This window comes from Ornithorhynchus anatinus, chromosome 8, assembly GCF_004115215.2.
Source record: "Ornithorhynchus anatinus isolate Pmale09 chromosome 8, mOrnAna1.pri.v4, whole genome shotgun sequence".
NCBI classification, from domain to species: domain Eukaryota; kingdom Metazoa; phylum Chordata; class Mammalia; order Monotremata; family Ornithorhynchidae; genus Ornithorhynchus; species Ornithorhynchus anatinus.
Window position 1 is genome coordinate 7,641,964 of NC_041735.1, and position 15,589 is coordinate 7,657,552.

Sequence of the window (15,589 nt, forward strand, 5' to 3'; positions counted from 1 at the left end):
CCTGTGCTGCCTCCCTTTTATGGAATCAATTGAGGAGCTGCATGGCCTAGAGGAAAGAAAACAGGCCAGGGACTCAGAGGACCAGGGTTCTAATCCCCGTTCTGCCACTTGCCTGCTGTGTGACCTAGAGCAAGTCACTTCACTTCTCTGTGCTTCAGTTTCTTTATCTGTAAAACGGGGATTCAATACCTGTTCTCCCTGTTACTTAAATTGGGAGCCCCAAGTGGGACAAGGACTACGACTGACCTGATTAACTTACATCTTCGGGTCGGAGACTGCTCGACAACATAATACAAGACAGGAACCCAAGGCTTAGAACAATGCTTGGCACCTAGTAAGCTCTTAGTTTTTTTATAGCATTTTTTGAGCTTTTACTAATGTGCCAGGCACAGTATTGAGCACTCGGGTAGATACAAGATAGTCCGGTTGGATACAGTCACTGTCCCACATGGAGCGCAAAGTCTTAATCCTCATTTAACAGTTGAGGTAACCGAGGCACAGAGAAGTGAAGTGACTTTCCCAAGTTCACACAATAGACAAGTGGTAGGTTTAGAACCCAAGCACTTACCAAATACCGAAATAATAATTAATGATCTGCGAAATGGAGGATCATGCGGACCTAGGGAGAGAATGCTGATTTTGAAGCTGAGAACTGGGATCCAGTTTCATCCCCAGGCAGACCCTTGTGCAGCAGCTGCCAAAATCTGGGTGTCTGAGCCACAGAGTCCTAGTAAAGCCAATCAGGAAGCATGGACGTCCCCAAGGCTACAAATCTTAGAAGGCTCTGGGGGCGGCAAAGTGGATGCCCCACTCTGCTCCCAGATCATTTATCTACAAAATGTTCAGGCCAGGTTTCCCATCTCCTCAAGAACCTCCAGTAGTTGCCCATCCACCTCCACATCAAACAGAAACTCCTCACCATCGACTTTAATCCTTCAATCCCCTGGCCCCCTCCTATCTCACCTCGCTGCTCTCCTGCTACAGCCCGGCCTGCACACTTCACTCCACTCCGCCTCGATCTCGTCTTATCTCGCCACCGACCTCTCGCCCATGTCCTGCCTCTGGCCTGGAACACTCTCCCTCCTCCTAGCCGACAGACAGTGACTCTCTCCACTCGAAGCCTCCTCGAAGGCCCATTTCCTCCAAGAGGCCTCCCCTGACTAAGCTCTCCTATCTTCTCCCACTCCCTTCTGTGTCCCCCTGACTTGCTCCTTTTATTCATCGCCCACCCCCAGGCCCAAGGAAGGTATATCTATAGCTGTCATTTATTTATTTATACGAATACCTGTCTCCCCCCTCCCCGCTGTAGACTGTAAGCTCATCGTGGGCAGGGAACATGTCTATTCTTATATTGCACTCTCCCAAGAGCTTAATACAATATTCTGCACGCAGTAAGCAGTCACTAAATAAGATTGACTAAGTGCTAGGGAGAATACAATACAACAGAGTTGGTAGACGCATTCCCTGCCCACAGGGAGAACCGTTGCAACTATCAATCAATGAATCGATGGTATTTATTGAGCGCTTACTGTGCGCAGAGCACTGGACTAAACTCTTGGGAGAGTTCAATACAACACAGTCGGTAGACACGTTCTCTGCTCCCAGCGTGCTGCTATTACAACTGCTGTGTTACCAGAGAGATTCTTTCGCATTCTCCCCAGTTGTCTAGCCTGTCATTTAAGCCAGACCCCGAATACCTCTAGGATTTAAGAATGGCTCATCACTTGTTTGACCTTGTTGCTGGGGTTTTGGTGAAAGCGTCGATGGCGATAATGTCTTCTATCCTGACCTTGTCTGCTCTCTTGGTAGAGCACTGCGTTTCCTTAATAGACCAGCGTAAGAGCTGGGCTCCATAAAGGCTACATCTTACTTCCTCATCTCCCCCTACCATTTCCCTCTTTCCCGCCTGCTCAGGCGAATTTCGTGTCCTCTCCGGTCATCTAATGTGAGCGATAGCACTGGCTGTCATCCGAAACGCAGGCACTGGGGTGCACTCAGACATGATAAAACGTTTAGCAAAAGAAAACTGCCACTGAAATGTTAAGCAACGACAGCAGGAAGGGCGAAGGCCAATCAGGAAGGAGCCGTGGGCAAGGACACTCGAAGTATTCATTCAAGTCATTCAATCGTATATTTTGAGCACTTGGGAGCACTGTAGTAAGCGCTTGGGAGAGTTTACATACAACAATAAACACATTCTCTACCCACAGCGAACTTACGGTCTAGAGGGGGAGACAGACATTAATATAATAAATTACAGATATGAACATATATATATATACTTGTCACTACCCCTGCCTTTTTTTTAATGGCATTTGTTAAGCGCTTACTATGTACCAGGCACTGTACTAAGCGGTCGGGTAGAGACAAGTTAATCTGCTTGGACAGAGTTCATGTCCCTCACTGGGCTCGTAGCCTTAGTCTCCATTTCATACAGTCCAGATAACTGAAGCGCAGAGACATGAAGCGACTTACCCAAGGTCACACAGCTGGCAGGCAGTGGATCCAGGATTAGAACCCAGGTCATTCATTCATTAATTCATTCGTTCAGTCATATTTACTGAGTGCTTACTGGGTGCAAACACTGTACTAAGCGCTTGGGAGAGTAGAATATAATAACGGACACATTCTCTGCCCACAACAAGCTCACAGTCTAAAAGGGGAGACAGATATTAATATAAATGAATAAATACATAAGTAAATAAATAAATTGCAGATATATACAGATATATCCACAAGTACTGTGGAGATGCGAGGGACGATGAATGAAGGGAGCAAGTCAGGGCGTCGTAGAAGGGAGCGAGGGAAGAGGAGAGGAGGGCTTAGTCAGGGAAGGTCTTCTGACTCCCGGCCCGGGCTCTATCCACTAGGCCATGCTGCTTCCCCTTGTTTTCAACTATTACTTCAGAAGAAGATTAAATTATCCAGCAATGTTTTCTTTTCAGATCAAGTGTTTGTATACAGACTTGTTCTTGCCAGGGCAGAGAACAGGTGAAAGAAGGACTACTTGGTGTTCGGAAGAAGATGTTATGGAAGGAAATGTTCCGAGGACAAATGGCACCGAAGTATTTGAAGAAAGTGGTTTCACACTGTAAACACAGAGGATCCTGCCTGATGCATTCATCTTAGGGAAATGGATGTCTTGTAAGGCTAGGCTAAGTGTATGGCACTTAGGGGCTGTTAACATCTGCTTATTTGCAATGTTCAGTAAGGAGTATTAATGCTGCATAAGTGGTGTGAACAATCAGAGCTGTTCGGCGGTATTTCACCTTAACCCGGGTAAAGGCACTGCTCTGGGGGGTGGAAACTCATTTTCTGAAGGGCGGGGACCCAAAGACATAGTGATCTTCAGGACAAGGAGAGTTTGACCAATATAGCGTGTACGTGTGTGTGAGAGTGTGTGTAGGTGTTGGGGTGTTGGTAACGGTGATCCGGAGTCTGCAGTTTGGGGACCCTTTCTATAGGATCCCCCTAGACTTCAAGTTCCTTGAAGGCAGGGGTCAGGGTTACTAACTATTGTATTTTTCCAAGCTCTTTGTACTGGGCTCTGCACAAAGTAGGAACTCAATCAATACTGTTGATTTGATTGATCCAGGTAAATTCTTGCAAGGGAGAGTCCTCTCCGGTCCTCTAGACTGGAAGCTCACTCTAGGCAGGGAATGTGTTTATTGTTATATCGTACTCTTCCCAAGCGTTTAGTAAGTGTTCCGCACATGGTAAGTGCTCAATAAACACCATTGAAAGAATGAATATTTACGTAAGGGCCTGTAGCTCCCCCAGATTCACCCTGCCTTGTGTTATGTCTGGTTCCATAGCAAGAAAAACATCACTGTCATCATCAGTTAATGCCATTCGAGCCCTAACAGTGTGCTCCAAATTCTCCAGCAAAATCGAGAGTTCAGTTCCTCAGTACCACAATACCACAGAGTTGGCAGACAGAGTAACAGTGCCACAGAGTTGGCAGACACGTTCCCTGCCCTCAGTGGCTTACAGTCTAGAGGGGGATCTCTGAAAGTACGGCCGTGGAGCCGACCCTGAACTTCTAACTAGCAAAACTTTATGGGCCGACATTAAGTCTGAAATCAGCAGAGGCTGTAACAGCTTGTGTCTGAGAAATTCTATACAATCGATTACTCAGTGGTGTTTACTGAGTGCTTAGTGTGTGAAGGACACTGAACTAAATGCTTGGGAGAGTGCTACATAACAGAACAGGTAGATCCGTTCCCTGCCCGTAAAGAACTTACAGTCTAGAGGGACTTACACAACTCAAGTACCTCCATTGCTGACATTGAGGTGGAGGCCAATTCTGAATTCGGTTACCTAGGCAGCACACTGGACATGATGAGAAACCAGGGAAATGGAATCAAGAAGGTTAATATATCCTGTGGGAGACTGGCAGCATAACACCAACTCGGCATCAAGATTTAGACCTCACTGATGATGTGGCATGCAACTAAGCGCTTAGTACAGTGCTCTGCACATAGTAAGAGCTCAATAAATACTAATGAATGAATGAAAATCACATACACACAGAGTCTTCAGGTTCTCCAAGGAAGTAAACTCATCAGGCTAGGACAGGGTAAAAATAATAATACTAATAAAAATGCTATTCTATTCTTAGTGGGGGAGGAGGGCGATGCAGCTTCACCGTAGTCGGGGGCGCCCAATCCACCCCATTGAGTGACTGAGTGTCGGGGTCCAGGTAGACCAGGTGGCCCGCCAGGGTCCAGGTCGACCTGGAGCAGCATTAGCTTAGTGGAAAGAGCACAAGCTTTCCCAAGGATCTGGGTTCTAATCCTGGCTCTCACACTTGTTTGCTGTATGCCTTGGGCAAATCAACTTCTCCGGGCCTCAGTTCCCTCATCTGTAAATGGGGGATTGGGACTGTGAGCCCCACGTGGGACAGGGACCGTGTCAAACCCGATCAGCTGCTACCCACCCCAGCGCTTAGAACAATGCTTGGCACATAGTAAACGATTAACAAATACCAACATTAAGAAACTTGACTTCTCTGTGCCTCAGTTCCTCCTCTGTAGATTGGGGATCTGGACTGTTAGTCCTCTGTAAGACATGGACTGCGTCCATCCCGATTATCTTATATCTACCCCAGAGCTTAGTATAGTGTCTGCAACATAGTAAGCGCTTAACAAATACCATAAAAAAACTATCTTGGGCAAAGAGTTACCGGCTTTTCTTGGATCTTCTCCTCTAAGGTATCTGAACTACGTTTCAGCAATGCTCTTCTAAATGATTAACCCTCAAGTTTTAGTTCTCTTTTTTTGTGGTGGAGGGCGGAGGTGGGAGGTGGAAAGAGGATTCTTCTCTTCATTCATTATCAGCATTATGTAGCACTTGGGAATCTGCCAGGCTGCAGAGCCAGAGTGGAAGATTATGCAATAATCCTTTGCCAGAGGGTTTTAATAAAGAATAGACAGCTGTCTTTCGGGGAGCTTTTGATGCATTCCTTCCAGGAAGCAGAGGGATGGACTAATTGACTCCTTGAGATTGCTTCTAGCCTGAGGTCAAGTAGGAAAGTCCAAAGGAGGTTCATTCTTTCATTCATTTGTATTTATTGAGCGCTTACTCTATGCAGAGCACTGTACTAAGCCCTTGGGAAAGTATAATACAACAATAAAAGGTGACATTCACTGCACACGATGAGCTTACAGACTAGAGATAAATGGAGATAAACTTCCATTTATAAAGTTCACTGAGGGCAGAAAATGTGCTTAGTACGGTGCTCTTAACCTAGTAAATGCTCAGAAAATCGATCGATCGATTGATAAATGGGGAGAGGAGGTTCAGATGAGCCCAAGGTTGTGAGTTTGTGAAGAGGGAAGACTGTGTTGTCCACAGTGATAGAAGAGTAAGGAAACCAGAGGAAGCTGCATCGACCGGAGCTTAATATATCTGTTATCTCATCATCTTCAAGTAATCTAAACTCCTGTTGGCGCCTCTGGAACCAACGAGAATATCACTGTCCTTGAGATTCACTTTTTTTCTCATCTTGGTCCAGCCTTTGTAAACTATAACAATAAAGAGAAGTCTCAGGTAGTGTGAGCTAAAATCTCCTAGTAATGTGACTCAATCGATCAGTGGTATTTATTGAGCACTTACTGTGTACAGAGCACCGTACTTAACGCTTGGGAGAGTATAATGCAACAGAGTTAGTAGACACGTTCCCTGCCTATAACAAGTTAACAGTCTTGGATTCTTACCTGAAAGTTGTGCTTTCTGAAGTCTGTGGTAATAATCCCCCTTTACCTAGTTTTTTCTTTTAAATGGTATTTGTTAAGCACTTACTATATACCAAGCACTGTACTAAGCGCTAAGGTAGATACAAAGTAATCAGGTTGGACACAGTCCCTCTCCCACATGGGGCTCACAGATTTAATCTCTGTTTTACAGATGAGGTAACTGAGGCACAGCGAAGTGAAGTGAATTAATTAAGGACACATGGCAGCAGACAAGTGGTGGAGTCAGGATTTGAACCCAGGTCCTCTGACTCCCAAGGCCATGCTCTTTCCACTAGGCCACGCTGCTTCCCCTAGTGTGGCGAGAAACTCCCCCAACCCCAGCTGCCAAGATGATTTCTGGCTTTACTTTGTTGGACCTCAGTCACTCAATTTCTGTCATCTTCTCCACCAGATTATTTATTTGTGCAAGTTCTCTTAATATTTCTGAGTTGGGAAAATATTGATAAGTTCCACTGCCTTATTAAGTTTTTCAAACAGAATGTCTGGTCTGTTAGCCAGACTATGTTGGTCTGTTATCTTGGCATTCTCTCAGTATACTTTATTTTGATCAATCATAATTTAAAATCTTCTGAAAGCATCCTGAGAACTTTAACCTCATGATGACTCTTGACCATCATTCAGAATGGCCGCTGAATCACTGAAATTTCAGTTCAGTGCCTGGCCCCTTCAGAAGCCTCCCTGAATAATCCCACCTCATCGCCAACAGCCCACTTTTTTTTACGGTATTTTTTAAGCTCCTACTATGTGCCAAGCACTGTTCTAAGCGGAGGAGTAGAAACAAGTTAATCAGATCAGACAAAATCCTTTCCCACATGGCGCTCACAGTCTAAGTAGGAAGGAGAACAGGGATTGAATCCCCACTTTGCAATTGAGGAAACGGAGGCTCAGAGAAGTAAAATGACTCGCCCAAAGTCACGCAGCAGGTCAGTGGCAGAGCTGGGATTAGTCTAGGACTCCTGCCATCTTTGAAGACACTTAATCGAGCGCAAGTGCACAGGTCATCGTATTGACTGAACGTTTGCCTGTCTTGTCTCGCCTTGCCTGTCAGCATTTGAGGGTGAGGACCACGTCTATTTTTTTCAGGAGTTTCTAGAAGTAGCAATAGCGCTTTCTAAGCACCTACTATGGGCAGAGCACTGTACTGAGTACCGGCAGTAAGGAATAGCATGGCCTAGTGGAAAAAAAGCACAGGCCAGGGAGTCAGAGGATCTGGGTTCTGATCCCAGCTCTGCCACCTACCTTTTGGGTGACGGTGGGTAAATCACTTCACCTCTCTGTGCCTCAGTTTCCTCACTGTAAAGTGGGGTATCACTTTCTATTCTCCCTACATCTTAACCCCATGGGTGTCCAACGTGATTACCTTGTATTTACCCCAATGCTCAGAACGGTGCTTGACCCATACTAAGCACTCAAATAATAACAGAGTTGCTACTATTATCATTATTATTAAGAAAGTCTCTAGACTGTAAAGTCGCTAGACTGTAAGCTCGTTGTGGGCAGGGACCGTGTCTATCGACTCTGTTATACTGCACTCTCCCAAGTGCTTAGTAAAAATAATAATAATTATTATGGCATTTGTTAAGCGCTACGTGCAAAGCACTGTTCTAAGCACTGGGGAGGATACAAGGTGATCAGGTTGAACCATGTGGGGCTCACAGTCTTAATCCCCATTTTACAGAGAACTGAGGCGCAGAGAAGTGAGGCGACTTGCCCAAAGTCACACAGGTGGCAAGCGGCTGAACCAGGATCTGAACCCATGACCTCTGACTCCCAAGCCCGTGCTCTTTCCTCTGAGCCACGCTGCTTCTCTGTCCTCTGTGCACAGTAAGCGCTCAATAAATGACATCAATGACGAAAGAATACACAGGTGGAAACTGACCTTACAAAATTAGTTGATAACATCAACCAGAGTAGGGCTGAGGAAACCGGGTAACAAATTCATCCGATCTGAGAAATTCACCAGGATTCTTCGGCTTCTCTTGATGGAACCGTTAGTTGTCGCAGTTGTTAAATAGTATTTATTTAGCACTTACTATGTACCAGACACTGTACTAAGTGCTGGGGTAGATTCCAATTAATCAGGTTGGATACAGTCCCCGTCCCACAGGATCGCAGTCTTAACCCTCACTTTGCAGATGAGATAACTAAGGCAAAGAGAAGTTAAGTGACTTATCCAAGGTCACAGGGCAGACAAATGGTGTCAAAGTCGAAGGAATGCTATCTAACTCTTTCCCCCATCACCTCAGAGTGAAGCAAGGCTGTGTGGGAGTTCTGGACTTGCACCCTTGAGGATGCAGTGAGAGAGCCACTGGAAAACTTCCAGCTAAACAGTCTATAATAATGTTGGTATTTGTTAAGCGCTTACTATGTGCAGGGCACTGTTCTAAGCGCTGGGGGAGATACGGGGTATTCAGGTTGTCCCACGTGAGGCTCACAGTCTTAATCCCCATTTGACAGATGAGGTAACTGAGGCACAGAGAAGTTAAGGGACTTGCCGACAGTCACACAGCTGACGGGTGGCGGAGCCAGGATTCGAACCCATGACCTGCGACTCCCAAGCCCGTGCTCTTTCCACTGAGCCACGCTGCTTCTCTAACTATGAACATCATCAAAGGTTTCCGAGACAGTCGTCCAGGAACCGTTACATGCGGATGACTGGGCTCCAAAGACACAGACCCAAGAATAAATGGATGGTATCTATTGAGCGCTTAACGCGTGAGAGCACTCGTACTGAGCTCTTGGGAGCGTACAACCTAACAGCTGGAAGTCACGTACGTTTCCTGCCCACAACGAACATACGGTCTAGAGGGACATGTAAAAAGTAGCCCGACTTAGTGGTAAGAGCCCAGGCTTGGCAGTCAGAGGATGTGGGTTCTAATCCTGGCTCCATCGCTTGTCTGCCGTGTGGCCTTGGGCAAATCGCTTCACTTCTCTGGACCTCAGTTACGTCATCTGTAAAATAGGCATTAAGGCCGTGAGCACTGTTTTAAATGTTTGGGAGAGTACAACAGTCTGCTGTGTGACCTCGGGCAAATCACTTCTCAGTGCCTCAGTTCCCTCATCTGTAAAATGGGGATGAAGAATGTGAGCCCTACGTGGGACAACCTGATTGCCTTGTGTCTACCCCAGCACTTAGAACAGTGCTAGGCACATAGTTAGCACTTAGCAAATACCATCATTAGAACAGTGCTTGGCACATAGTAAGCACTCAACAAATAATAATAATAATAATGTTGGTATTTGTTAAGCGCTTACTATGTGCAGAGCACTGTTCTAAGCGCTGGGGGAGACACAGGGGAATCAGGTTGTCCCACGTGGGGCTCACAGTCTTCATCCCCATTTTCCAGATGAGGTAACTGAGGCACAGAGAAGTTAAGTGATTGCCCACAGTCACACAGCTGACAAGTGGCAGAGCCGGGATTCGAACTCATGACCTCTGACTCCAAAGCCCATGCTCTTTCCACTGAGCCACGCTGCTTCTCATCATCATTATTATTACCTTGTATCTACCCCAGTGCTTAGAACAGTGCTTGGCACCTAGTAAGCGCTTAACAAATACCAGCATTAGAACAGTGCTTGGCACAATGTTACTGCTTAAAAAAATACGATCATTATTATTATTACCTTGTATCTTTCCCAACGCTTAGGACAGTGCTTGGCACATAGTAAACGATTAACAAAAACCAGCAGCAGCGGCACCCAGAATTTAAAGCAGCCAATTAGCATTCCGCCAATAAAATACGACTGCAATTCCACACAGAAATCGTGTCCAATTTTCCATGAGATTTCAGCAGGTTGTTAAAACACCCCAACCAAGCTACCATAATAGGTGGCTACGATTTATAAACTGGAATGGCAATGAAAGTTCTGTGTTTATTGGGCCAAAATGCAGATTTATAGCAAGGAAGAACAAAAGAAAACATTTTTCCATAAATGCTTAATACGGTTTCTTCGCAGCTGTGTTTTATGGGGTGTTTCCTTGCATCTGATGAATTGGACTGCTTCCCCACTTCTGTCAGCATCAGGAGGGAACACGGCTGGTAAGTGAGTTATGCCGAGAAGGTCAGATAAATCCTCCATCTTAGAGGCCATGATTCATCCATGGAACCATTCAGACAAGCAAATGGAAAAATAATTTGGAAGTAAGGAAGAATTGCAATGGCACTTTCCTTCTCATAACTCTCCACTAGATTGTAAACTCCTAAAGGGAAGAGATGTTGAGAAGCAGCGAGGTTTAGAGGTATTAAGACTGTGAGCCCCACGTGGGACACGGACAGTGTCCAACTTGATCGTTGTTGTCGTCTTATGCTGTCGAGTCGTGTCCGACCCATGGCGACGCCATAGACACGTCACTCCCCAAACACCCCACCGCCATCTGCAATCGTCCTGGTAGTGGATCCGTAGAGTTTTCTTGGTAAAAATCCAGAAGCGGTTTACCAATGCCTCCTTCCGTGCAGTAAACCTGAGTCTCTGCCCTCGACTCTCTCCCATTCTGCTGCTGCCCAGCCCAGGAGAGTTTTGACTTGTAGCAGGTTGCCTTCCACTCGCTACCCTCTGCCCAAGCTAGGAGTGGAATGGATAGGCCTCTGCTTGATTCTCCCTCCTGTAGTTGGGACTGGTAGAGTACTGGAAACTCTCCAGGTACGACTCTGAGAGGCATCAACTTGATTAGCTTCTATCTATTCCAGTTCTTAGTACAGTGCCTGGCACCTAGTAAACACTTGATAATAATTATTGTGGCATTGCTAAGCACTTTCTCCGTGCCAGGCCCTACACCAAGCACTGGAGTAGCTACAAAATAATCCGGTGGGACACATTTCCCACATGGGGCTCCCAGTCTTAATCCCCATTTTGTAAATGAGGAAACTGAGGCCCAGAGAAGTGAGGTGACTTGCCTCAAGACACACAGGAGAAAAGTGGTGGACCTGGGATTAAAACCCAAATCTTTCTGACACCCAGGCCTGTGATCTACCCACTAGGCACGTCGCTTCTCTAACAAGCATGGTTAAAAGGAAAGGGCAGTGTAGGGGCACCCGACCTGAAGTGCTTGATACGCAGTAAGCGCTCAACGAACACCAATTAAGAAAAAAAGGCCTCAATTCCGTTTGGTATCTTTGTTGAGAGACCAAACTGCAGAAGTCTCACGATCAATTATGTCAGAGGTATGGATACTTACTCAAATAGCTTTCCAATTCCTAAGCCAAAGTCTACCCAAAAGGAGGTCTGATGTGATGATCCACCCCAAACTGCTTCTCTGGGAGCAAGATTCTAAGTCTTGGGTAGACATGAGAAAATAAAGATGATAAATCCCTGGTATATACCAAGTTTTATTTCGTTCTTTCTCGGTCCCTATTTCAATCAATCCATGGTACTTAATGAGCAGTTACTGGGTGCTGAACACTGTACTTAGCATTTGGGAGAGCACAATATAACAGTATTGGTAAACACATTCTCTGCCCACAACAAACTTACAGTCCAGAGGGGGTTTCAGATTGCAATCAATAATGAAATCTGAATTTCATTTAGGGACTGAAATCTGCTCTCTGAACAGAAATGCCTGACACTCTCTGTAAATGAACTTTAGGTCAGCAGAGGTGTACATTAGACTCATAATAACCTAGAAACTTTAGAACTTTTTTCCCAATGCAGAAGCTCCCCTCTCCCCTCTCCTGTGTCCTTTTTCTTTCATCCTCTTTTTTATGGTATTTGTTAAAGCCATGTGGCAGGCAGTGTACTAACCTCCGGGGTGGAGACAAGCTACTGGGGTTCGACGCAGTCCCTGACCCACCTGGGGCTCACGATTTAAATCCCCATTTGACAGATGAGGGAATCGAGGCACAGGAAAGTGAAGCGACTTGCCCAAGGTCACGTGTCACATTAGAACCAGGGTCTTTCCGACTCCCAGGCCCGTGCTCTATCCGCTAGACCACGCTGCTGGTCTGCCCGGTTAAAAACTGGGCTGTAGTTGACCTCAGCTCCCATGATGTCATCTAGACCTGCTACTTAAGCAACTTTAACTGGAGCCTCTCACACTTCTCTGTGCCTCGGTTCCCTCATCTGTAAAATGGGGATTGAGACTGTGAGCCCCACGTGAGACAGGGACTGTTGTCCAACTCGATTTGCGTGTATCCACCTCAGTGCTTAGAACTGTGCTTGGCATATAGCAAGTGCTTAACAAGCACCACAGTTATCATCATTATTATAATAATTCCATTCTCTTTACTCACCCAGAGGCTGCTGGTGCCGAGACAATCAAAGCGTCAGGGTCAGGGCTTTATAGGGGTGGATCGGGTTCTGAAACAGTATCACCTGATGGCCTTCTCTTTAGCAATGGTGATGTGCATTTGTATCACCTGGTGGCCGTCTCTTAGCAATGGCGATGTCCCATTCAGGACCCCGGTAGCATTTCATTATCAGCCTAGGGCAAGAGTCGCCCTAATCTATCTCTTTTCCTTTTAGTTTACTTATTTTTTTGTCGCAGTAGAAAGAAGGAACGTCAATCAATCAATCAATGGTATTTGTTGAGTGCTTACAATGTGCAGAACACTGTACTAAGTCCTTGGGAGAGTACAATACATTTGATCCGAAGCTGCAGTTTTCAGACGTTTCTCTCTTTCCCCTTAAAAACCGACATAGTGAAATTTAATTAACCGATACAGATCAATAACGAAAATCCTCTGGTGGCTTTTATATAGTATCGGTTTAGTGCTTACTTTGCGCCAAGCGCTGGGGTAGATACAAGCTAATCAGGTTGGACACAGTCCATGTCCCACAGTCTGAATCCCGATTTTTTTTTAATAGTTGAGGTAACTGAGGCACAGAGAAGTTAAATGACTTGCCCAAGGTCACACAGCAGAAAAGTGATGGAGCCAAGATTATAACCCACGTCTTTCTGATTCCCAGGCCCTAGCTTTTCTGTGAGATGGTTTTGAAATGGGAAGACAGTTTGGAGTTTAGATGATTAGGTAGAAAATGTAACAGTAACATCTGTGATTTTCAATGCCCGTCTGTGTGCCAGGGTGAATTAATTTACATATGCATCATCAGTGACATCTACTGAGCTGCTCCTGTGTGCTAGGCACTGTACTAGGCCCCGAGAATAGACCGCAGATGAAAAAAACACAGTCTCTGGCCTCGAGGAGTTTACAATTTAATATGCAAATTGTTTGGTAACCCACTGCTTTCATGCACTATTTAATATCGTGACTTTCTCGTTCCCAGTTCGATTTGGCTCAGTTACCTGTGGTTGTTCATATAGCGAAGTGGTAAGAGACATTTTCTGGAGTGTCCCGCATCCCTGATGAACATTTATAGGGCACTAAAATGCAGCAGGGTCACAGGTATGGGGGCTGAAATATTGAGATATTTGTCAAGTGCTTGCAATGTGCCCAGCACCATCTTAATTAGTTGGGTAGGTCCAATACAGACTAGACACAGTCCCTGTCTCGATCAATCCGTCGATCAGCCAGTGCTATTTATTGAACACTTACTGAGTGCAGAGCACTGTACTAAGCACTTAATAATAAAAATAATTGTGGTATATGTTATGTGCTATGTGCCAGGCTTTATATTAATAATGATGGCATTTGTTAAGCACTTACTGTGTGCCAAATACTGTTCTAAGCATTGGGGTAGATGCAAGGTAAGCAGGTTGTCCCACTTGGGGCTCACAGTCTTAATCCCCATTCTACAGATGAGGTAAGTGAGGCACAGAGAGGTTAAGCGACTTGCCCAAAGTCACACAGCTGACAGGTGGTGGAGCCGGAATTAGAACCCATGACCTCTGACTCCCCAGCCCGTGGTCTTTCCACTAAGCCATGCTTCTTCCCATACTAAGCGCTGGGTAGGATGTAAGCAAAGTGGGTTGAGCACCGTCCCAGTCCCAGATGAGGTTCAGTCTTCATCCCAATTTTACAGATGAATTAACTTAGGCCCAGAGAAGCGATCCAGCCAATGTATGGATTTGAAAGCTGGACAAGGTAAAAACAGGATAGAAAGAGCATCGATTCTTTTGAAATGTGGTGTTGGAGAAGGCTTTTGCCAACATCATGGACTGCCGGAAAAACAAACAAATGGGTTTTGGAGCAAATTAAGCCAGTGTTGTCTTTGGAAGGCCAAATGACTCAATTTAGATTAGCATATTTTGGACACATCATCAGGAGGACTAACTCTCTGGAGAAGACACTAATGCTGGGAAGAGTCCAGAGAAAAAGTGAAAGAGGCAGACCGGCAGCTAGATGGATAGAAAATGTAACAACCATAACAGAAAACCATTAGCCAGGTTGCGTATTACGGCAGAAAATAAGGCGTTCTGGAGAAAATATATCCCTAAAGTCGCCATGAATCAAAAATGACTCCACAGCATTTGATAATAATAGAGAAGTGAAGTGACTTGCCCAAGGTCACACAGCAAATGGCGGAGCCGGGACGAGAAGTCAGGTCCTTCTGACTCCCAGGCCGGGGCTCTCTCCACTGGGCCACGCTGATTCAATATGACAGCGTTGGTAGACCCGTTCCCCGCTCACAAGGAGTTTACAGAGGGGGAAAGAGACATTAAAATAAATGATGGATACACGTAAAAATTCTGTGAAGCTGAGGTGAAGAGAGGGTACAAATCCAAGTGCGAGGGTGACAGAGAAGGGAGAGGGTGTAGGGAAAATGAGGGTTTAGTCGGGGAAGACCTCTGGGAGGAGATGTGATTTTAATAAGGCTTTGACGGTGGGGTGGGTGAGGATCTGGCAGATACGAAGGGGGTTGGGGTTCCAGGCCAGAGGCAGACCACGGGCAAGGGGTCAGAGGTGAAGATAGATGAGATCGAGCTACAGTGAGTAGATTGGTGTTAAAAGAGTGAAATGAATGTGCTGCGCTGTAGTTGAAAATCAGAGAGGTAAGACGGGAGGGGCCAAGGTGATTAAGTGCTTTAAAACCGACGGTAAGGAGTTTCTGTTTGATGCGGAGGAGGATGGACAACAACTGGAGGTTCTTGAGGAGTGGGGAGACGTGGACTGAACATTTTTTAGAAAAATAATCCAGGCAGCAGAGTGAAGTATAGCCTGGAGTGGGGAGAGACAGGAGGCAAGGAGGTCAGAACGGATCCTTAATTTTACAGTTGAGGAAACCAAGGCCCAAGGATGGTGACTTGACCAAGGTCCCACGGCAGGTCGGCGGCAGAGACGGGAGTAGGACGCAGGTCTCCTGACTCCCAGCACTATACTCTTTCCATTAGACCGCTTCTCTTTATATGGAGGCTCTCGTGGCCACCTGGGTCGGAGCCTCTCCCATTAGCAAAAGAGAAAATACGGATGAGATTTGCAGCAGGGAGGCAATTGCCT

General features: G+C 45.9%; 1 non-coding gene across 1 annotated transcript; it reads right to left on the reverse strand.

Moving 5' to 3' along the window:
* Window positions 1–10,778: 10,778 nt before the first annotated feature.
* On the reverse strand, window positions 10,779–10,916 carry LOC114814088. The gene has a single exon (XR_003761830.1). It is a non-coding gene; the product is annotated as a small nucleolar RNA SNORA7 (small nucleolar RNA).
* Window positions 10,917–15,589: the final 4,673 nt, after the last annotated feature.